Source organism: Nannospalax galili, unplaced genomic scaffold (assembly GCF_000622305.1).
Source record: "Nannospalax galili isolate Female #2095 unplaced genomic scaffold, S.galili_v1.0 scaffold274, whole genome shotgun sequence".
In the NCBI taxonomy this organism is placed as follows: Eukaryota; Metazoa; Chordata; class Mammalia; order Rodentia; family Spalacidae; genus Nannospalax; species Nannospalax galili.
In genome coordinates this window covers 201,914-226,305 of record NW_008335435.1, presented here as the reverse complement: position 1 = coordinate 226,305, position 24,392 = coordinate 201,914, and the positions used below count along the sequence as shown (strand labels likewise).

At 45.3% G+C, this 24,392-nt stretch overlaps 1 protein-coding gene across 2 annotated transcripts in view; it reads right to left on the bottom strand.

The window, feature by feature from the left end:
• Window positions 1–23,518, bottom strand: part of Chd9 (chromodomain helicase DNA binding protein 9) — a 270,300-nt gene extending 246,782 nt beyond the window's left edge. Inside the window, exon 1 of one of the 2 annotated variants that reach the window (XM_029562042.1) lies at window positions 23,469–23,518. The gene's annotated coding sequence lies outside the window, so the exon portion shown is untranslated. The remainder of the gene's footprint in view (window positions 1–23,468) is intronic. The other variant, XM_029562044.1, reaches the window with a different exon arrangement.
• Between the last annotated feature and the right edge of the window lie 874 nt (window positions 23,519–24,392).

Sequence of the window (24,392 nt, the reverse complement as noted above, 5' to 3'; positions counted from 1 at the left end):
AAATTATCCCTTTTTGCAGATGATATGATACTATACCTAAGAGATCCCAAAAGTTCCACCAGAAAACTCCTAGAACTGATCAATACTTTCAGTGTAGTGGCAGGTTATAAAAATCAGTACCCTTTCTATACACCAATAACAAGCAATTGGAGAAAGAGTACAGGGAAATGCTCCCATTCACAATTGCAGCAAAAAATAAAATAAAATAAAATCTTGGAATAAGGACCAAAGACATTAAAGTCCGCTACAATGAAAATTTTAAATCTTCAAATAAAGAGACTGAGGATCCCAATCAAAATCCCCATGACATACTTCACAGAATTAGAAAAAAAAATCCTTAAATTTGTATGGAAGCACAAAATACCCCAGATAGCCAAAGCAACCCTGAGCATAAAGAGCAGCACTGGGGGAATTACTACACCAAATCTCAAAGTATACTACAGAGCTATAGTCATAAAAAACAACATGGTAAAAAAAGACACATAGCTCAATGGAACATTATTGAAGACCCAAACCAGAGTACACACAATTTCAGCCACTGATATTTGACAAAGGTGCCAAGACCACAAAATGGAGGAAAGACAGCATCTTCAACAAATGGTGCTGGCAAAACTGGATCTCCATCTGTAGAAGAATGAGACTAGATCCTTATTTTTCACCTTGCACAAAAGTCAATTCCAAATGGCTCAAAGACCTCAATGTAAAGCCTGAAACTCTGAAACTCTTAGAAGAAAACGTTGGCAGTAACTTACAAGGAATAGGTGTAGGAAAGGATTTTCTAAATTGGACAGAAGTTGCTCAGGAATTAAGGTCAGCAATCAACAAGTGGGACCTCATTAAACTAAACAGCTTCTGTACAGCAAAAGAAACAGTCAAAAATGTGAAGAGAAAACTCACAGAATGGGAAATAATCTTCACCAGTGACACATCTGACAGAGGTTTAACATTGAGAATATATAAAGAACTTAAAAAACAAAGAAGCGAGAAACCAAAGACCCAATTAAAAGATGGGCTAAAGATCTAAACAGAGAGTTCTCAAAGAAAGAAATAAAGATGGTTAAGAAACATCTCAAAAAGTGTTCAAAATCATTAGCTATTAGGGAAATGCAAATTAAAACCACCCTAAGGTATCACCTTACCCCAATCAGACTGGCTAGGATCAAGAGAAAAAATGATACCAAATGCTGGCAAGGATGTGGAGAAAGGGGAATGCTCATTCACTGCTGGTGCGATTGCAAACATATGCAACCCCTATGGAAAACAGTGTGGAGAACTCTTAAAAAAAATAAAAATGAACCTACCATATGACCCAGTTATACCACTCCTTGGCATATACCCAAAGGACTCAACCTATTGTAGAGACACTTATACAACCATGTTTCTTGCTGCTCTTTTCACAACAACTAAGCGATGGAAGGAACCTAAGTGCCCCTCAACTGATGAATGGTTAACAAAAATGTGGTATATTTGCACAATGGAGTTCTATTCTGCAGTAAGGAAAGAATGAAATAATGAAATTTGCAGGTAAATGGATGGATCTAGAAACTGTTATACTAAGTGAAGTAACATAGACTCAGAAAAATAAAAGATGTATGCTCTCCCTCATATGTGGATCCTAGCACCAAATCCTTTCAAATTCCGTCCTTATTATAAGATGATAACTTGTAGAACAGTCTCTTCTGCATGAAATAAGTACCATCATCAGGACTTCAGCTGAGCCTGATTGCTAAACATCATCACAATTAGGCTTGTTGATGGTTGTGTTCCTTCATTAAAGGAGGGGCAAGCAGGGTCATTGGACCCTCAACCAGAGTATCCAGCCACTCCTCTCAGCCAATTGTATGTAATTTGGCCCTAATCACACATGGCCTCCTGGATTTGAGGAGGGCTAAAGGATACACTCTGGGGAAGGCTAGGAAGAGAAGGCATGACCCATGCTGGGTTAGGCTTGTTGATGGTTGTGTTCCTTCATTAAAGGAGGGGCAAGCAGGGTCATTGGACCCTCAACCAGAGTATCCAGCCACTCCTCTCAGCCAATTGTATGTAATTTGGCCCTAATCACACATGGTCTCCTGGATTTGGGGAGGGCTAAAGTATACACTCTGGGGAAGGCTAGGAAGAGAAGGCATGACCCATGCTGGGTAAAGGCTTTCCAGTGTGCATACCCTCAGGTCATTCATACACTTCGGCAACCCCTCAGTCATCTTGGTAAATAAACTCAGAAAATTCATTGGTTTCCCCAGTAAATCAACTTTAATCAAACATTGGTTTGACATTAGAACTTTAATAAGCAATAAGCATTGCTTAGTATCCCCGGGAAAAGAATTCTCACAACAGATGGAAAATTTATTTGTTAATGTTATTATGTCTCATAACTATTAAAAAAGGAAAATGGGAATGTAAAAAGAAAAAAAAAAGAAGAAAAAGAAATTGGAATCCCTACACAATGTTAGTGCAAATATTAAAAAGGTATGTTGGGGGGGACAATATATTGGTTCCTCAGAGTTAAAAATAGATTTAGCATATGACCCAACAACTCCATTTATGGAGTTTCCACTTCTATTCCCAAAACAAATAAAAATAGGGTAGGTAGGTTTTTTTGTTTTGTTTTGAGAAGATATCTTTGAGTGCCCTAAGCTGGCCTCAAGTTCACTATGTAGCAGAGGATAACCTCGAACTTCTGATCTTCTTGCTTCTACCCACCCCCCACCTCCTTCACCCCCTCTCCAGTCCTGGGATTACAGGTATGTACCATTGTACCTGGGTTACACTGGGCTACAGAGTAAGACCCTGTCTCAGAAAACCAAAACCATACTCAATCAGACAAAAAAGAAGTAGAAAGCTAGGCATGATGGCTCTTGACTGCACCTGCCAGGTTCATATAGGGCTCTAGGCCTGTAAGGGATACATAGGGAGACTGTCTCAAAGAAGAAAGGCAGAAAGGGGAGAGAGGGAGGGAGGGAGGGAGAGAGAGAGAGAGAGGGAGAGAGAGAGAGAGAGAGATGAGAGAGAGAGAGAGAGAGAGAGAGAGAGAGAGAGAGAATTAAAAAAAACCTGTCACAGGTTTCCTTTCTGAAGTAGAAATGCAGGGATGGGAAATGAGTTTTGGTTGCCATGGAAATGGAAATGGGAGTTGGCTGGGGCTCGCAGAAGCAGCAGCTGGAGTGGAACAAGTAGCCTGGGAGCTGGCCCTGTGACAGGGGGAGCTTCCGGCTGGGGATAAGAGGACAAGAGGCTTCCCTGGGAGGGAGTGGAGGTAGGGTAGAGAGGAAGGAGACAGGCACTGTCTTAGACTCTGGAGCCTATGAATTCTACAGACATTTGGAGCCGCACAGAATGGAATGTGTCTGCCTGTGTCTGTCTGTGTCTGTGCTACATAAGTATTCCACAGGCCTAAAAAACAAGAAGCAAAATAAACCCAAGGCCTGAAGAAGATCTGAGCGTGTCTGCTGTGCTAAGAGCAAGGAAGCCCCGGACTGGTAGGTGCCAAGGGGAAGGATATGTGTCTTAGGAGCACTCCATGTTATAACAGACACAGGGGACCAGCGGCACTGTGTCCTTCACCTGTGCTTGGCACAAGTCTTCAAGTAGAGCCAGCTGTTGCACTGACAAACTGAGTTTGCTCCTTTGTCTGCTCCTCTGTAGCCCTGTTTCTATGGTAGATGGGAAGTCTTCAGGCTCTGAATGTTCTCAGTGTCAGGTGCTGGGGAGCTGTCTTGGTTATGCCTATGATTGGTGATGACAGTCCTCGGCTGGGCCTATCTGTGGCAGTGTTATGCTGTCCACTCCTCTCTCAGGAGAGATACTCCCAGACCCTCTCCTACTGTCAGAGAGGGTTAAGTGGGCAGGAGAACCTCACATTGTTTGTTCTGATTTTGAGCTAAGGTCTCATTATGTAGCCCTGGCTGGCCTGGGACTTACAGAGATCCACCTGCCTCTGCTTCCTGAGTGCGGGGACTAAAGGCCTGCAACACACACCCAGCAAGGAGGACCTCACATAGCAAAGGGACTCAAACATGGGATTAGTTTTTAAGAGATAGCTCAATAGGTAAAGGTACTAGTTGCTGAGTCTAAGGACCTGAGTTCAATCCTTGGGATTCACATATTGGAAGGAGAAAACAGACTCTAGCAGGCTGTCATCTGACCTCCAAGAGTTCCTATATTACACATTAAACAAACAAATGTTTAAAAAAGAGAGATGGAAGGAGTAGTTGGGCAGCCAGAGGTACGGCTCAGTGGAACACTTGCCTAGCATCCCTAAGGCCTTGGGTTCCATCCCCGGCATTGAGAGGGAGAGAGGAAGGAGAAGAGAAAAGGAAAGGAAGGAAGGAAAGAGAGAGAGAGCATCTAAGTAGTGAGGGGGGGCACCTCTGGGATTCATCGCACCCAGCTTTTCAATCTTGGGCTTCTAACTACAACCCTAGCGTCCCTGAGACACAATGAGGTCAAACAGTTTAAACTGCCTGGCATATTGCTATCTGCACCTGCTCTTTTCTTTGAGACAGGGTCTTACTATGTAGACCATGCTGGCCTTGAACTCCAAGAGATCTGCTTGTCTCTGCCTCCTGAGTCCTAGCATTAAAGGCTTACTACCCTATTTTAAATTTCTTCATTTTTTAATATATTCAGAGCCTCAAAAAGTGGAATGAGCATCAAGAAGAAAACACCCAGGAATAAAGTTAAATCAAGAAGATGAGAGCTTTCTATACTGAAAACTGCAAACATCATTGAATTAGTTACAGAGAAAGGGGGTTGGGGAAATGGCTTAGTAGGTAAGAGCACTTGCTGTATAAACATGAAGACTGGAGTTAAGATTCCCCAGAACCCATAAAAAATCTGGGCATAGTATGAGGGCACCTGTAACCCCAGTGCTGTAGGGACAGAGGCAGGCAGGTGGCTGGGGCTTGCTGGTCTCCAGCCTAGCCCCAGGCTCAGTGAGAGACCACAAAGGAATAATGTGGAGAGTGATAGAGAAGAACACCTGACATCCTCCTCTGGCCTCTGTGTGTGCATGGGCACCTGCATTCACATGTGCATGCATGTGTATATATACCACAATTACTCTCTCATACATACATAAATAATACAAAAAGGAAAAAATTAATAAAAGAAATAGAAAGATCCCTTGTTCGTGGTTTTGAAGACTTAATACTGAGATGGTGATAGTACTCAAGGTAATCTACAGTCTGAGTGCAGTCTCTATGATGCCAAGCATAATCTTGTTTTGCTTTGTTTTGCAGTTCTGAGGATTAAACGCAGAGCCTTGCACCTGCTAGGCAAGTACTGTAATGTTGAGCTATACATCCATGCCTTTTTAGTTTCATTTTGAGAGATTCTTGCTTCCAGGGCTGGCCTCAAACTTTAATCTTCCAGGATCAGCCTCCTGAGTGCTGGGCTAAGTGTGTGGCCAGCCCAGTGGTGTCAGGCAGTAGGGAAATCCATACTGAAATTCACATGGAATTTCAGAGAACTAAATAGTTGAAATACCACAAAAAAGAAACAAGATGTTGGAAGCCCCACACATCCTGATTTCAAAATGTACTACAGAGTTACAATACTCAAAACAATGTGGTAGTGGTGTAAAGGAACACATTTAGACCAACAGAAGAGAATAGCAACCCTGGAAATTAACCCTTGCAAGTTTGGTCAAATGATTTCAGCAAATCACCAAGACCACTCAATGGGGAAAGGATGGTCTCTTTAATAAATGAAGTTGAGAAACTGGATGTCCTCATACCAAAGATGAAGCCAGACCCCAGTCACATCACATCCAGAATTTGCTCAGATACCTAAATGTATGAGTGGAAACTATAAAGCTCTTAGAGGAAAGTACAGGAAAGCAGCTTTATAACGCCATACTTGGCGATGGTTCCCCGGTCGCAAGGCCAAAAGCACAGGCAACAGAAGAACAAAGCAGATAAACTGACCTCCATTGAAACTTAAAGGTTCTGAGCCAGTGGTGGTGGCACATGTTTGTAATCCCAGCACCTAGACGGTTAAGGCAAGAGGACTGCCAAAAACTTCAGGTCAGCCTCGGCTACACAGTGAGTTCCAGGCAGGCCAGCATAGCCACAGAGCCTACCTGCCTCAAATTAAATAAAAACAAGCAAAAGCCCAACAAACAAACAAACCTGTATGTATCAAATGGCATGATGGAGCAAAAGGGCGACTCTAGGATGGAAGACAATACCTAGAATCACATATATGACCAGGAACTCATGTCCGGAATATATAAAAGAACTACAAATCAACAACAGAAAAACCCCATGTGCCCAGCTCTGGGGAGGTGGGGACAGAAGGGTCCCTGGGGCTTACTGGCCAGCCAGGTTAGATAATTGGTGAGCTTCAGGTCCTACGAGAGACTTTGTCTCAAAAAGTAAAGGGAAGAAACGATTGAAAAGACAGCTGGTGTCAACCTCTAGCTTCCATATATATACACGCACATATACATACATACACACACATGAACATGTAGATACAATAAACAAAAGAAAATCTAAGCAAAGATAGCCAAAAGCCAATAAATACATGAAAAAAAAATGCTTAATACCAAAAGTTGGGTATGGTGGACACACCTGTAATCCTAGCACTTCATATGGGAAGATTGCTATTTTGAGGGCCGCATGATGAGAAGAGAGCCTCTCTCAAAACACCAAGAACCAAACCAAAACAAAAAACCTGGACAACAACAAAACCATCAAAACTACAAAGGGATAGGAGTGTAGTTCTATCATAGATCATGTACACAGTACGTATGACTCCCTGGGTTCAGTCCCCAGTAACCACCACAGTAAAAGTTTAAATGATAAATTTTATGTCATATTTTTTGTCTTTTTGAGACAGGGTCTCCCTGTAGTCCCAGCTGACCTGGAACTGGCTGGCCTTGAACTCACAGAGATTCGTCTGCCTCTGCCGAGTGCTGGGACTAAAGGTGTGTGCCATCACATCTGGCTTGTCTTGTCTATTTTATCACCAGAAAATTGACAGCTACACACAGACATAATTAGCGGAAGTGACCCAGGGTCTTTGTCTCCACAAAGTTCATCACAGGTGCCAAGACCACAAGCCTGCACCAAGAGGCCAGTGTGCACAGGCAAGAGAGAAAGATGAGAGAGAACCATTGCTCAGGGAGGTCAATGGCTGTGAATCGCAGGGTCTGAGGTGTCCAGGGCTGTAAGGTAAGAAAGGGTACAGCAGGTGCTCTGGCTGTTCCAAGAAGAGGGGACTTGCTACTAAGTTCTAGGGTAGTGTCACAGAGGAAGCGGTGATTTTGGTGGGTTTGGCAGAATGAGAATGAGCAAATGTGTGAATTGGAGGAGGGCACATTAGGCAGGCAGTTTTTCAGAGCTCTGATGTGACAAGAGGCAGAAAGGTGAACCAGAATGCAGGATGGGAGGGGAAAGGAGGTGACCCAAGAAGTGACTCAGTGCCATAGGAGACTTGCCATCTTAGGAAATCCAGAAGGAATCTGCATGCCACACTGACACTAATGAGTGGTATTTATACATGCCACGCTATGTGCATGGCACGCAATAATGTTCAGTGGTAGGTAGCAATATTGGTTCTGTTCTTTAGCTGAGAAAACTGAGGCTCAGGAGGTTATGCATCTTGCCCAGGGGTATAGAGAGCCAGCAAGAAATGGAGTATGACCATAGCTACATGGATCTTGAACTTTAATACCTTGTAAGAAATCAAGCTGGGCGTGGTGACACATGTCTTCAATCCCAGCATTGGGGAGACAGAGGCAGGCAGATCTCTGTGAGTTTGAGGTCAGCCTGGTCTACGTAGTGAGTTACAGGCCAGTCAGGGCTATATAATGAGACCCTGTCCTAAAAAAAGGAAAAAGAAATCCTTCCAAGGGGAATTTAGCTCAGCGACAGAGCCCTTGCTCAGCATGCATGATACCTGGTTCAGTTCCTAGCACCTTAAACAAGTCAGTGTTTGGCTGAGGATTTAGCTCAGGGGTAAAGTACTTGGCTAGGATGCTTGCTGAAGCCCAGCACCACCACAACCAAAATAAAAGAAAAAAAGTATTAAAGTATCAATATTGGGTTGTAATAAATATACCTCATGGGATGTCAATGTTGGATAATTGTAACAAATGAACCATAGTGATGTAGTAAGATATTGAAATAGGGGAACCTGCTGGACTATTTAAGTTCTCCTGTAATTTTAATCATTTAAAAAATATATATAAATTCTGGGCCAAAGAGATGGTTTAGTGGGGTAAAGGTGCTTGCCAACAAGTCTGTTGACCTGAGTTGGATCCAGAGACCCACACAGTAGAAAAAGAGAATCAACTCCATAAAGTTATCTTCTGACCTCCAAATGTGTGCCCACGTGTCATACACACAATAAATTTAAAAGATGTTTTTTTTTTGTTTGTTTGTTTTTTTGGTCTTTTTTGAGACAGGGTCTCCCAGTAGCCCCAGCTGGCCTAGAACTCACTACATAGGCCAGGCTGGCCTTGAACTCACCAGAGATCCTCCTGCCTCTGCCTCCTGAGTGTGGGGGGTTAAAGGCGTGTGCCACCACGCCCGGCTCAAAAGATATATTTTTTTTAAAAAGTAATAAGGGGCTAGAGATGGCTCAGTGGTTAGGAGCAGTTACTGCTCTCACAGAGGACCAGGGTTTGGTTCCCAGGATCCACATGGTGGCCTATAACTCTAGTTACAGGGGCTCTGCCAACCTTTTCTGGCCACAGTGTGCTCCTACACACATGGTGTACATAAACTCAGGCAGGCACAGACACATACACATAAAAATAACAAATATTAACCGCAGAACTTGGGTGGTAGCGGCAGGAAGATCTCTGTGAGATTGAAGCCAGCCTGGTCTACATAGCAAGTTCCAGGCCAGCTGGGGCTACAGGGAGGCCCTATCTCAAAAAGACCAAATAAATAAATAAAACTAAAACTAAACCCAAAGCACATAAATCAGTCTTCTAAAAAGGCTAATATAAATATACACATACATATATATGATTCCAAACAAGCAAATTCCTGGGTCCCACCTCAGAAGCTGCCCCTGAATGTATATGCACAGGTACAACGGGGCTGTGGATGAAGCTGGCTGCAGCGTTGCCTGCTGACTGGCTGGCAAGGAATGAATGCACAGTATCTGCAGCGGAACACGGTCACACCATGGAACGTGTGTGTCTCTCTATCAGACTGCCCGAGGTTAGGAACAGTGCCTCTTCCATCAGACTGGCGGCCTTCCTAGGGTGAGGACTAACCGTCCATTGTTAGACCCGGCTGACACTTAGGTCAAGGGGTCACCCTTCTTCTCAGGGGGCTCAAAGAGGTTCAGAAATCCCAGAAGCTCTGCAGGCCATAGATTCTCCACATGCAATTTATTTTTCTTTTAGGTCAGTCAAGGTTCTCTGTGTGGGTAGAAACAGAAGCCATGAACATCAGATGTATTTTTTGCAGCTCTGGAGATGGAACCCATGGTCGCATACATGCTAGACAAGTGCTCTAACACTGAGCGCATCCCCAGCCACCGAACACTTCCCAAGGCTGGCGAAAGGTCTTGCATCAAAATAGGAATCTGAATCTTCTGTGGTGGTGCACACCTTTAATACTAGCCTTGGGGAGGCAGAGGTAGGCAGCTCTCTCTATGAGTCTGAGGCCATCCTGGTTCACATAGTAAGCTCCAGACCAGTCAGGGCTACATAGTGAGACAGACGCTGTCACAAAGGAAACAAAGAGCGGCGCATGGTGGCACACATCTTTAGTCCTAGCACTTGGGAGGCAGAGGCAGGTGAATCTCTGTGAGATCAAGGCCAGCTTGGTCTACATAATGAGGTCCAGGACAGCTAGAGCTACAGAGAGACCCTGTCTGGAAAAAAAAAAAAAAAAGAATCTGAATTCTCTGATTATTTTTTTAATTAATTTTATTTTATTTTTTATGCCTGCATATAGGTAAGTGCACCCGTGTCGAGCAATGCCCACAGAGGACAGAGGAGGCTGTCAGATCCCCTGGACCTGGAGTTACGGACAGTTATTAGCTGCCATGTGGGTGCTGGGATTCGAGCCCAGATCTTTTGCAAGAACAACCAGTGTTCTTAACCGCTGAGCCATCTCTCCAGCCCTATTTATTTATTTTTTAATATTTGAGATAGGTCTTGTTCTATACCTGGAAAGACCAGTGGTGCTAAGCTTGAACTCAAGGTTCCTATGCCTTAGCACCTCCAGTTCTGGGAATACAGACCCAGACCATCATTCATGGCTAGGCTCTTTTGTGAGGCATAACCAATATGCAAAAAGCAGCAGAGGAAGGCAGGCAGAGCTCTGTGAGTTCAAGGCCAGCATGGTCTGAATAGTGAGTTCAGGGCCAGTCAGGGCTGCACAGTGAGGAAGAAGCAGTTTACTGGGATGTAGGTTTTGTTCTGTGGTAGCAATAGCAACATTATCAGCTTTTTGTTTGTTTTAACTTCTGTATGTGTGTGTCTCTGCAGGCATGCTTGTGCGACTCTGTGCGCAGAGGTCATAGGACAACGTTCTGGAGTCAGTTCCTTCCACCTTGTTTAAACAGGGTCTCTTTGTTTCTGTTGCTGTGTACCCCAGGCTAGCTCACTTCAGATCTTCCAGGTGATACCCCGTTTTTGCCTCCCATCTCTGTCTAAGAGTGCTGGAATCACAGACATGAGCCACCATTTGGTTCTGGGGATCAGACTTGGGTCCTCAAGCTTTCAGAGCAAGTGCTTTTACCTGCTGAGACATCTTACTGGCTCCAGCACTGTTGTTTTAAACTGTTGTGGCAGTTAGCACTCAGCTGTAGCCAGGGGATAATGTACACGGGGGCGCCAGAGAACTGCGCGGCAGGAGAGGACACTTAGGCAGTCCACCCACAAATCACTGAGTTTGTACTTTGCTTTTCTTCCTTTTTTTTTTTGCAGTACTAAGGATTGAACGTAGGCCCCAGAATATCCTAAGTTTTTTTTCATTTTATTTTATGTATATGCATGTATTGCCTACATGCAGGTAAGTGCACCCATGTCATGCAATGCCAGCGAAGGACAGAAGAGCCTGGAACCAGAGTTACGGACAGTTGTTAGCTGCCATGTGGGTGCTGGGATTTGAACCCAGGTCTTCTGCAAGAACAGTCAGTGTTCTTAACCACTAAGCCATCTCTCCAGCTCCCTTTCCCTTTTTTTTTTTTTTTTTTTTTTTTTTGAGGCAAGGTCTCTTATAGCTCAATCTAGCCTTGAACTCACTAAAGCTAAGGAAGATCTAGAACTTCTGATCTTCCAGCTTCCACCTCCCAAGTACTAGGATTACAGGCATGCACTACCACACCCAGTTTTATGGAGTACTGGAGACTAAACTCTGGGCTTTGTGGATGTTAGGCAAGGCACTCTTAAAAATGGAGCTACATCCCCAGCCAGCAAGGGGATGCTGCTACTTCTTGATTGCATGAAGTTGCTACTGAGAGTTAGGCACTTGGTTACCTCAAAAATGTGAGGACAGTGTAATTTACCTGCGTACCTCACACATAACATCTATGGTTACTGATCTGCCAAAGTCCTTAAGGCAGGGACAGGATGTGTCTTAGGACAAAGCTGGACGAACAAGACCTGGAAATCAAATCAAGACTTAACAATGAAACAACCACAAGTGAGTCAGCAGGCAGCTGTATTAATATAAACTGCAATATAACAGGCAGATTGAAATGATATGGGTGGTGCTCAACAAAGCAGCACCGAAAGGTGTCTCTGAGGGTCTGCATTGTCTCACATGGTCCAGGCTAGAGAGAGCTCTGGAAACTTTGTTGTGTGACACAGGCAGCTCTGAGGTCTGGCCAGGGCTTCAGGAATCCCTCTCCTCTGTCCCCTTCAACTCGTGTGTGTGTGCACATGTGTGCAGGAACACATGCATGGCCGCGCTTATAGAGGCAGAGGTTTACCTTTTGGATAGTTTCCTCAACTGTGTCCCACCACCTTTTTTTTTTGAGGGGGTCTCTCACTATATAGCCATGGGAGGCCTGGAACTCACTATGTAGACCAGGCTAGCCTTGAACTCACAGAGATCTCTGACTCTGCTTCCCTGATTTTTTCAGTCTTCTCTTTTTTCAGATTTATTTTTTATTTTATGTGTATGAGTGTTTTGTCTGCATGTCTGTCTGTATGTATGTGCAGTGCCCACAGGTCAGAAAAGGGAGTCCGATCCCTCGGAAATGGAGTTAGCTGCCATGTGGATGTTGGGAACTGAAGCTGGGTTCTCTGCAAAAGCAGTGAATGCTCTTAACCGCTGAGCCATCTCTCCAATCCCCAAATCTTAAAAAAAAAAAAATTAAACTGAATTGAATGTATTATTATTGTGTTGTTTGCTGGTTGGTTTCACTTTGTGTGTTGGGAGGGGCACACAAAGGACAACTGAGCAGTGTTGATTCTCTCCTTCCACCTTTAAATGGGCTCCAGGGATCAAACTCAGGTCATCAAACTTGTATTATCCAGTGACAACTGCCCTTACTCGCTGAACCATCTTGTCAGCTTCTCTATTTTTTCAAACAGTCTCTTCAATGAACTTGGAGCTTGTAGGAAGCTTGGGGATCTGCCTGTCTCCACACCCCTAGCACTGGGGTAACAAATGCACATTGCTATGTGTGGCTTTTTGTGTGTGTGCTGGGGATCCAAACTCAGGTCTTCATGCTTGTATGGCAAGCCCTTTACCCCCTGAGCCACCTCCACAACTACCTCAGGGATACTCTTGATAGGGATCTTAAAAGGCTGGTCCAGCCAGCAATAGGAAGGAAATGAGTCTGTAATTGATCAGTCATGTCTACTACAGGCACAGGGATGGGAAATTATACCAGCAGTGCTGCCATTCTGGACTTTCCTTTGAAGACACAAATATCTTAGGCTATCCTGGCTGTTAAATCATTCATCTTGCTCACCTTGCTTTGATTCCATGAATACCAACCTTCTAACTAGAATGTGCCTTTCTATCAGGCCTTCCCCACAGAGGAAGGAATGTGCTGACAAGTTCACAGAAGGGTTTCAGGCTGTTTTGCAGTTCCCTTCCCCATTGTGATTTAATGTTTGTGGCCTGGCTTCCTTACCAGGCTCCTAGGAATTTGGTAGATTCAGTCCTTTCAGCCCCATTAGCTCCCAGGGTTCCAAGGAATTTCCATTTTGGGCCTGCAAAGAATCTGGACCACCAGACTTCAGCCTAGTGAGATGCTGGCCAGAAGGGTTTTCTCCTGGATAGATCAGCATGCCTCCCTCTCTTTCTTTTGGGTTTGGAAAGTGCTGGAATCTAAACCCAGGCCTTTCATATGACAGGCAAGTGTTCTATCACTGAGCTGTCCTCAAGCCCTGGACTCCCTCCTGACCTGACTACTCAGCCAACCCTTGCTACATCTCTCACCTGCCCTCAGTCATCTGCCCTGACCCAGAATGAACTTTGGGATACCTGGAAGAAAGACGGAGACGACAACAAAACCCACATTGTCAGTGTGACTGAAGAAAAAGAATATGAAGGAGGCCCTGTTCTCGAGGAAGATGCCAAGGACCCACATCAGGGCAAACAGAAAGAAATGGCAATGCTTCAGCTAGCACAGGAAAGATTCAGGAGAGTTCCCTGTCATCAGCCATAAGTCAGGACTAACGCGATCTATTCGGAAAAGGTATGATAGCCAAGAGGTGGAAGATACAGATGCATACAGAAGTCTTGCCTACCTGGTGGCATACACGTGTAATCCCAGTACTTTGGAGGCAGAGGCATGAGGAATGCCTGGAGTTCAAGGTCATCCTGGGCTACAATGTGAGGCCCTGTCTCAAAAAGACAAGAAAAGGGGGTTGGCAAGAGGACTCAGTAAGTAATGGTGCTTGCTCTGCTAGCCTGACAACCTGAGTTTGAGCCTCAGATTAAACAGTGGAAGGTGCATGCAAGTCAGTTGTCCTGTTACCTCCACATACCACCTCCACCCAATGTACACACACCACAATAATTAAAAGATAAAATAATTAAAGAAACAAAATACAGCTGGGCATGCTGGCTGGGGCAGACCTTTAATCCCAGCACTCGGGGGCAGCAGAAGGCAGATCTCTGTGAGTTCAAGGCCAGCCTAATCTATATAGCAAGTTCCAGGCCACCTAGAGACAGGAGACTCTGTCTCAAAAAGACCAAATAAATAAATAAATATAAATAAATAAACAAATAAATAAAAACAAAATACAACAACAAAAAGGAGGAATCTTTTTTTTGTTGGGCTTTTTTTTTTTTTTTTGCAAGAAAGGAGGTAGTTATTAGAGAAGCGGTGAAGGGGAGGGATATATGCCAGTCCTCCCCTGAGGCCTGGCTAAGAAGGAAGAGAAGGAAGGAAACTTTCAAAAACTACATTTTAATTTTAACTTTAGTTACTCAAACATCACTCTCCCCTTTGTTATCTTTTTTGTCAAATTTATGAAAAGCAGTATAATACTGCGATTAAGTGCACGATCTCTGATTGAGGTAGGGGCTCAGTAGTAAAACACTTTGCTAGCAATTTGAGAGGTCCTGGGGTTGAAACCAGGCCAGGTGACGTAGGCCTGTGTTATCTCAAATACCTGGGAAGGTAAGTCAGGATTCTAAGTTCTAGGCCTGCCTAGTCTACTTATCAAGACCATGTCTCAAAGAAAGTTAAAAGGGGATTTGGGGGCCTGGAGAGATGGCTCAGCAGTTAAGAGTACTGGCTGCTCTTGTAGAAGACCTCAGTTTGAATCCCAGCACCCACATGGTGGCTGACAACTGTCCATAACTACAGTCCCAGGGGATCCAACATTCTCTTCTGGCTTCCATGGGCATTGCATGACATGGGTGCACTTACATACATGCAGGCAAAACACTCATACACACTAAATAAATAAATAAAAAGTTAAGAAAATCTTATAAAAGGAGGCTTGGGATATATTAATAATTCAGTGGTACTGTGGAGTGCTTGCTTCGCATGCATGAGATCGTATGTAATTCAGTGGCAGTAATAGAGTGCTTGCCTAGCATGCATGAGGTTGTATTTTAATCCCTAGCATATGAGAGAGAGATAGACAGACTGTTAATGTGTTTAATCTCCAACAGCAAAGCAAAATAAAAACACACTGACTGTGGGGCAAGATCACCTGGCTTCACCCCCAACTCCGTCACTTCCTTGCTCCGTGGCTTCAGGCAAGTTTTCTTAACTCCTTAAACCTGTTTTCTCAGAAGTGAAATGCAGCTAATAATAGTATATACCTTGAACAGTCCTTGACCCAGATGGCTGTGGTGAAAATTCATTAAATTATACATGCAACATGCTTAGAAGAGTAGCCAGCAAGGGAAGCAGAGAAGGGGAGAACCTTCACTGCTGGTGGGTATGTGGCTCAGTACAGTCACTGTCAAAAACACTATGGAGGCTTGAGACGGAACGACCATATGATCCAGCAATCCTGCTACTGGGTCTATAGAGCCAAAGGAATTGAAATCAAATGTCAATGAAACATCTGCATGCTAATGTTTCCTGAAGTACTGTTCACAACAGTCAAGATAGGGAATCAGCACAGGTTTTTTATTTAATCAGCGGATAAGTGCATAGAAAGGAAATGTGGTTTATATAGTCAATGGAATATTACTCAACCATCAAAAGAAATGAAATCCTGCTATTTGCTGATTGTGGTGGGACACACTTGGAATAAGTTCAAGGTTAGTCTGGCATACATGAGACACTGTCAAAATAGGCAGATAAGGAAATAAATAAATTCTACTATTTATGGCAACATAGGTGAATCTGGAAGACTTCATGTTAAATGAAATGGACCAGATACTGAAAGACAAATCCTACATGTTTTTACTTCTATATGGAGGCTAAAAAAAAAAAAAAGTTGACCTCCTAGAAGTAGGGTGTAAAACAGTGGTTACTGGAGGCTGGAAAGGGTGGGAGGGTTGGCAGAGGTAGAGGGAAGGTGAGTGGATACCGAAACACAGTTGCACAGGGGGTATACATTTGCTGCTTGGGTTTTCTGTTGGTTTTTCTTTGAGACATGGTCACACTCTTGCCCCAGCTGACCTGGAACTCACTATGTAGACCAGGCTGGTTTCAAACTCAAAGCAATCTGGCTCCCTCTGCCTCCTGAGTGCTGCAGTTATGGGGTATCACCATGTCCAGGTGGGGAAATGCTTCCGATGCCAAAGAGCCCCTGTTGAAACTATGGCTCACAACAACTGTATGTCTCAAAATAGCTAACAGAGAACTGGGAATATTCACAACACAACTACTGGCAATGGGAGAGTTAATCATTATATTATGCATGTGTATTGAAATATTACACCATATCCTATAAATAAGTCCAGCTATTATGTGCCACTTTAAAAAAAAATTGCCAGGTGAGGTGAAACATGCCTATAATCCCAGAACTTGGGAGGATGAGACAAGTTTGAGCTACACAGTGAGACTCTGTCTCAGAAACACAAGGACTGGGAAGAGGAGGAGGAAGAAGTAGGAGGAAAAGGAGAAGGGGAGGAAAGGAGAGGAACAAGAGGAGGAGGGGGAGGAGAAAGAGGAAAAAACCCAAACATGTCCTAGGGATAAGACTTACTGCAAAGTACTTGCCTAGCATGCTGTATATGGCCCTGGGTTCCATCTCCAGCACCTTCAACAAATAAATAAAATTAAACTTTTTAAGGGTTTTTATTTTTAAGAGTAAGTGTTCCATAGATGGCAGCTTTATTACCCCATTAAATTCTTACATCATCTATCATTATTTATTTAATATTTTCCCTTAAACACATGACCTTTATCAATTAATTTACATTTGCTCTCGATGCTATTTTTGTTTTGAGACAGGTTGTGGGCTGTCCTGGTGTAGCCTAGCTGGTCTTGAACTCGTCATCCTCCTGTCTGCTTCCCTGGTGCCGGAATCGCAGGCATAGCACTCCTGCTTCAAATTCGTGAATCGTTAATTTTTAATGTGTGGTGTGTGTATGCAAGTTCATATGTGTGGGTGCATGATATGTGCGGGAGTTGCATACATGTGTGTATGTGTGTGCAGAAGGCTTGAAGCTACCCTCAGGAGACTCCCTGGACTTACCCCACTGTATTTATGGAGGCAAGGTCCCTTGCTGTGCTGGTTAGTTTTTGTCAACATGATACACACTGGAGTCACCTGGGAAAAGGGAACCCCAACTGAGGAATTTCCTCCATTGGATTGGCCTGTGGCCATGTCTGTGAGGCACTTTCTTGATTACAGATTAATGTGGGAGGGCCCATCCCACTGTGGGCAGCACCATTCCGGGGCAGGTGGGCCTGGGCTATATAGGAAACGTAGCTGAGCAAGCCAGCTGATGCAAGTCAGTAAACAGCATCCTCCAGAAGCTCTGTTCAGCTCCAACCACCAGATCGCTGCCTTGAGTTCTTGTCCTGACTTCCCTCAGTGATGGACTGTCACTTGGATGAATAAGATGCAATAATCCTTTCCTCCCCAAGTTGGTTTTGGTTAGTGGTTTTGGTCGCAGCAATAGATAGTAACTAGGATACTTGTTGAACCAGGAGCTTACTGATTCTGTCTAGTCAGACTTCCCCAGAGATCTCCTGTCTCTACCTCCAGAATGTTGGGTTCTGAGGATCCAAAATCCTACCCTCTGAGTCATCTCCTGCCCAGGGTCCAGCCCCCCCATTCATTTATTCTAAAGGAAACTTTGTTACTTCTATAGGTACAAAGCAGTAGCACTTGGCATATATAAATGCAATCTACACCCATAAACATAAAACAATGTTACATTAAACAGCTACTTTTGATGATTCTAGTTGTTACTGGTGTTTTGATACAGAGTTTCCATATCTAGCCCAGGCTGGCCTTAAACTGAGATCCTCTTGCCTAAGTCTCTAATGCCCACCTTTGACAAGGAGAACATTAACAGTGTTACTTTTGTTTTGCTTTGGTGCTGGGAATAGTGCAAAATTGTTACCACTTTAACAATGGTACATGTTAAAGTGGTAACAATTTTACAAACGTTATTAAATGATTACAATTACTCTCCTGTTAAACTCAGTAAACTGGAAGGCTGTTGTGTTTTCAGTTAAAAGAGGGAAGAGCAAGTGTCTCATTCATTCTAATGGGCTGGGGGTGTGTGGCTCGGGGGTTGAGCTCTTGCCTTGAATGGTGAGGCCCTGGGTTCACACTCTAGACTTCCCTGTGTCTTCTACTACCTGACTGCAGAAGAAGGAAAAGTCTGGTAAGACAAGGAAGTGAAAGGCCAATGTGGCTAAGCACCTGTTCTGGCAAGAAAGGCGATCTGAGGGTGGCACACAAAACACACACGGGCAAGAAGTACCTGTCCAAGCCGTCACATTCTGCACCACCACCACCAATCATCTCACATGGCACCAGGTAGGGGGAGGACCAAGATCAGATCCCCTCTGTAGCAGATGCTGTGGGGACCTGGTCTCTTCCCTTTAGAACACCCTCTGGGGCGTCTCTTTTTAGGTCATTTACTGGCCACAGTGAGCTGCTCAGGCTAATGTATCAGAAAGGGGCGGCTTAGCAGCAACCCTGAACCAGTGGGGGACTAAAGTTGAGGAAACACTCCAGCTTCCTTGCCTCTTCATGGACCACTTCTCAAATGTGTTCCAAAGGCTCTCTGAAGGTCCCAAGGGACTGAGCCCACACTCCCAGGGGAAGCCCCCCAATCAACACATCCTCTTACTGGCTCTCCTCCCGCTAGCACTTTACCCCACCTCTTCACTGGGATTTCTGGGATCACTTCCCAAATAAATTTCTGGCATCAGAATCCTCGTCTCACGAACCGCTTTTGGGGAAACCTCAACTACAGCAGTTTTAAATTGCTGATGATGCACTCAGTTGCCCTGTGAGAGGGGTCAGTTGTGGCTTAATGGGGCATCAAGAGATGGCTAAGAATGTCCAGTGGGGGTTTTCTTATTTTTTTAAAAAGTTATTTTTAATGTGTTTTTATGTGTAAAAAGTTAATTTTGTTTTTATTTTAATTTTGCCTGCATGTATATAAGTGCACCTGTGTCCGAAATACCCTGGAGGCCAGAAAGGGTATTGGATTCCCCTGGAACTGGAGTTATAGATGGTTCTTAGCCACCATATGGGTGCTAGGAACTGAACCCTGGTCCTTTGTAAGAGCAGCCAGTGCTCTTTATCATGGAGCCATCTTTCCAGCCCTGCCCCGAGTGTGGCGGTGGGTTACTAGTCTCTGGATATTTCTGAAATGACTTTCAGGTCCTAAAATTCTGGATCAAGGGCCTGCAAACCAGCTCTGGCTTATATCTAGACACTGGTTCTCATGCAGCCTGTAAGTTTTTCTTTTATTTCCTTTTTAAAAAATATTTTATGTGTATGAGTGCATTGCCTGCATGTATATAAGTGCATCCTTTTCATGCAATGCCTGAGGAGAAAAGAAGAAGGTGTAGAATTTCCCTGGAACTGGAGTTACAGACAGTTGTTAGGCACACGTGGGTGCTGGGAAGAGAACCCAGGAACTCTGCAAGAGCATCCAGTGCTCGAAACCACTAAGCCATCTCTCTAGCCCCTGAGAATGTTTTTCACTCTTTAAAATGTTAAAAACAAAAACAAAAATACTAATACTGTAAATTAAAACATGAAGCCAGTCAGGTGGGTGGCAGATGCCCACAGTCCTTAGGATGTCCATAGCTACTCAGGAGTCTGAGACAGGAAGATCACCTGAGCCCAGGAATTTAGGCCAACCACGGATAGCATAGTGAAACTCTGTCTGGGGGTTATGAGGAGGAAGGATCTAAGTTTGGAGATACAGGTAGCTCAACAGTAGAGTGCTTACGATCCTGAATTTGTTCTTCATACTACAAAAACAAATTAATTTTTTTGTGTGTGTGACATGGTCTCACTCTGTAGCCCAGGCTGGCCTCGAACTTGTGGTGATCTAGCTTTCAGTCTCCTAGGTGCAAGGATCACAGGTGTGAGTCACTATGCCGTGGTTCTCCTGCCCATTTTTTTAAAGTGTTCTTTTTTAAAGATATGAAACCCAAACTACAGTGCCCATAAAGTTTTCCTGGAATGCAGCTGGACTGCATTCATTTCTTCACTTTGGTGGCTACTTCCATTCTACAATGGCAGACCTGGGTAACGGCAGCTGAAACCATATGGTTCACCAAGTTCAAGACCTTTACAGAAAAAGTTGGCTGAACCCTGTTTATGATCACAAGAAGCAGGCTCTGGCTTGGCTGCTCATGGATGGGGAGGTGGAGCGCCAGCCAAGCCTGGTATTCAGGGACAGCTTAAATCAGAACTTCTCCCTCCAGTCCTATGTATCTGTGTGCTTGCCTCTGCTCCCGATACCCTTTGCAGCTAGACTCCTGCAATGAGGCATTAATGTTATACCAGGAATACTTTTATTTTTTTAAAAAACACATGCATTTTCTTCTCCCGTCCCTGTCACTGTCCCAGTGGTCTCACTCATGCTGGATGTTTTAGCCGCCATTTAGTCACTGGTTCCTCCCCCAGCCATACCAATCTTCCAGCTGTGTTCTGAGATCTGGCCCCAAAGTTTGCTGAGCATTATACAAGATGGGCTACAGGTGGAGGTGAGACACCCCCTGGGGGTTGCCACTTAACCATTAGAGTAACTTTGAAAAAAAAAGGCTTTTTGAGACATTGTCTCACTCTGTAGTCCAGGCTGGTCTAGAACAGGCTAAGTAGTTCAGGCCGGCATTGAATTTGCAATCTTCCTGCCTTTTAACTCCCAAGGGTAAGGGTTATAGTCACAAGCCCTAAGCCCCGGCACCCAAGCTATGCAATCTTGAGCAAGTCTTTTAATGGCACAGGGCACTGACTCTGTCATCTGTCAAAGGTGGAAATGACCCTGTCCAGCCTGCCAGGATTACTGTGTTAATCGGATGAAACAAGAGCTACCCACCAAACAGTGCCACCTGGCCCAGGCTTTCTCTGGCATATTACTGTATTAAGGCAGTTCTGTTCCCTTTGACCACCACACTATCTGATCTCTGGCTCACCATGAAATCTCTAACCTTACCACACTCTTGCTATTTCCAGACCTTTACACACTCAGTGCTTTCTGTCTGGGATACCCTATCCCCACCTGACAGATCAATATATAACCTTGTATTATGTGTGCTTCTGTTTAAAGATGTGTGTGGTGCTGGGGTGGACCCAGGGCCTTGTGCCTGCTAAGCAAACTCTCGACCACTAACTTACATCTCCCGTCCTAAAGGCATCTTTAATTTTTATTTCCTTAACACTGAACTCAGCCAACAGCACTATTACTCTTGCCTGAATGAAGCTGATCCAACAAGGATCTTCTCACAAGGTACATCACTGACTTCTTTGCTTAGAACATCAGCCAACAAATATTCTACCACCAGCATGGGAGACCATTGCAATCAGCCAAGGCACCCAGAAAAAGTACAGAAATGCAAAGAATGTGGCACTAAACAGATCATAAAACATTTGTTTACACTGACATCCTCTACTTGTGACAGGCCTAAATCCCTACAAAACCACTGTCAGTTGAAACACCGAAGGTTGGAAGTGCATCTCATGCACCCAGTCTGCTGAACAAGTTAGCTCAGCAACTCGTCACACTGAAGCATGTCCATATTTCTCTGATTGCATGGCTGCTTAGGAGCTGTGGCTTGTTGCTGCTGCCTAGCAGAACAAGAAAGGAACCTTCTGCAAACTGCTAGTGCAAGACAAGATTGAAATTCAAATAGAAGTTGACACTCTACAAAACACGTGAGTTTTGTACCCATGGTAAAATCAGAAAACCATAAGTTGAGCCATCATAAGCAGAATAAGAATTGAAACAAGGCAGAACTTCCCCTTGCCTGACCTCAGGATATGCATGTTGGGCGTCAACATTTTTCTCGCTCTACAAAGTTCATATATGACTGTGAAAGTGCAGGGATATTGATTTTGGGGACACAGGTGGATCTTAGCAAGTCAGTGAAGCTTGCAAGTGCAAAACTCACAAACCATGAGGATCCAGTGGGGTTCTTGTTTTTCCCATTGTTAGGATATGAGTTCACTGTGGGGTCGTTACCCCTGTTTCCCCTCATTTTATCTTCAGTATCAGGAAAACTCCCTGGCACACTGTAGGTACTCAGTAATGAAAATTTCTCAATGAGGGATTGAGAAACTATAGTGGAAGAGCTTTGGCCATGAACACAAAAGTCAGGGACATGGGGCTCAAATATGGGATCTTTCAGGTATGTGTAAGTGTGTTAGGGACAGAACCCAGGGCTGAATGCATGCTAGGCAAGCACTCTACCAGTGAGCCACATCCTCAGTCCTCAGTCTGCCTCAGATTATTGTGATGACCCTCAGCAAGTTCTTTAGTCTCTCTGAGCCCGTTTCCTGAGCACTCAAGTGGGGTATTTATTATGGGGTACCAACAGCACCTCAGCTATCAAATGGGGTACTTTAGATTTACAGTATTTGGTAACCTGTGGGTTATGGTGAGGGTTCAATATGACAGTGCACAGGACACACAGTGCCTGGCACAGAGTTATAATAGCTCCCACAGGAACTCTAAGAGTTGTACACAACTGTACCCATTTCATAGATGTGGAGACTGAAACTGAGGGCTAGTTGTCTGAGGTCATGGATAAGGGAGGGCTGGCTCTGGGGGCATGAGGCTCCTGCTAGTAACTCTTGGCTGTTACATGATACAAGAGACCATTTCTGCTGGCTTAGGTTCTTGGCTCTGTATCCCAGAGCGATCAGGGCAGCTTGGGTCAGCTCAGCACTTGTCTGGGATTAGGGTGGTGGGGAACTCCTCTCTCCTCTTACCCACCTAGGGGAGCCCTTTCACACTCTACACAACTGGCTTTTGGTTCCCTGCGCCTCTGAGTTCCACCCTCACTGGGTGCAACTCTGTTGGGGTGCGGTATTGTCTGCTCACATTGGGTTTGATAGCTTAGAGGCTGAAAAGGGAAGGAGCAGCAGCAGCAGCCACAGCCTTCTGCGCTTGAAATATGCACCCTCCGTGCCTTTTCTCTAACTCTTTCGGGTCAAGGACCCTCAAATCTGGCTGCAAGCTGGAATCCCATAGGGAGCCCCACGCCCAACTAAAACCAATTACATCTGGGTTTCTCGGGGATGGCGGGAGGGTTGACCCTGACAAGAGTGTGTCTTACTGCTCCCCAAGCAACTGCCAAGGCGCACCCAAGTTTGAGAAGTGCTGGAGACCTGGTCACCCCTCAGCTCCAGGGTGGAGGTGCTCCGGGACAGAAACTCCTTTCTGCGTTGGGGGCTTGCTATGTGGGGACCTGGCCATGCCTTCCAGAGGCCCAGGCTGGTGGAGGACGTTTGGTTGCGAGCCAGCGACCTGGGGCTCCGCTCTTAGGCCCAGCTCCGGCGCTGCAGGGCGCCAGGTCTCTTAGGCAACAGCACATGTGGCCGCGAAAGCGGGTTATCTCTGCAGACCGCAAACAGCTCGGCGGCGGCCAGCTCCCCCCAACCTCAGACCTCTAAGGACACGCCAGAGGAGTCCTACCTTGGCTGCGGGCGCGGTCCTCCAGTCCGGGAACCCTAGGACTCGGGTTCCATCGGTCCCTTTCGCCCGCGCACCAGGCGCCCACTAGAGCGCCGGCGCCACCTAGTGGTCACGACGCGACAGCGCGGTCGGGCCTGGGAGGTGCGAGCGCCGCGCAGGGCGGAAATGCAGCTGGGCCTTCCCACGTGGGCGGTTGCCAACATGCAGCGAGCCCAGGGGCGCAGATCCGGCCTGGCCCCGCCACCTTCATCCCCTGGGGATCGTGGGGAGCTGAACTTACGGTACTTTTTCCTGGGGTGTGGAGGAGCTGCCAGGCCCTCGCCCGGGATCCACCCTGGGACTTTCCTGGCCGGGGTCGTCGATCTGCTAGGCGTAGCTCCTGCTTTAAACGTGCTGGAAGCATCGAAGATGCCCTGGATGGGGTTTCCTGAAAGCCCAGAGAAGCCTGTCCCCATCAACAGTCTATCTGGTCACTTCCCTCCCAAGCCCTTCATTCCCTTAGAATGACCTGTATTAAACATCCGGTCTGCGCCAGTTCCCCGGAGGAGTCCGGATTACTGGATTAGAACCCTTGGGAGTTGGCCACCCAGGTGGGATTTCGCCTGCGGTGCTCATTAGCATGTCTTTGGACGGTAACGGAGGTCATTTAGCATCCTGAACTCTTACCATTAAATGCCAGCAGCCACTGACTTCAGCCATGTGACGCCAAAAACACCCCGAAGATTTCCAAATGTCTCCCTGAGTGGAGGGAGAACAGCTCCAGGCTGAGAACTAATTAGCTGATAATTAAGATCAGATGACACTAAATGAGGTGCACTGTCCACGGAAGTCCTGTTGCTACACTTTTCAGAGCTGTGGAGACCCACAGCCACCTCCCTTTCCGGGTTTTCAGATTTGAAATGCAGGGCGTACTGGCACACTCAG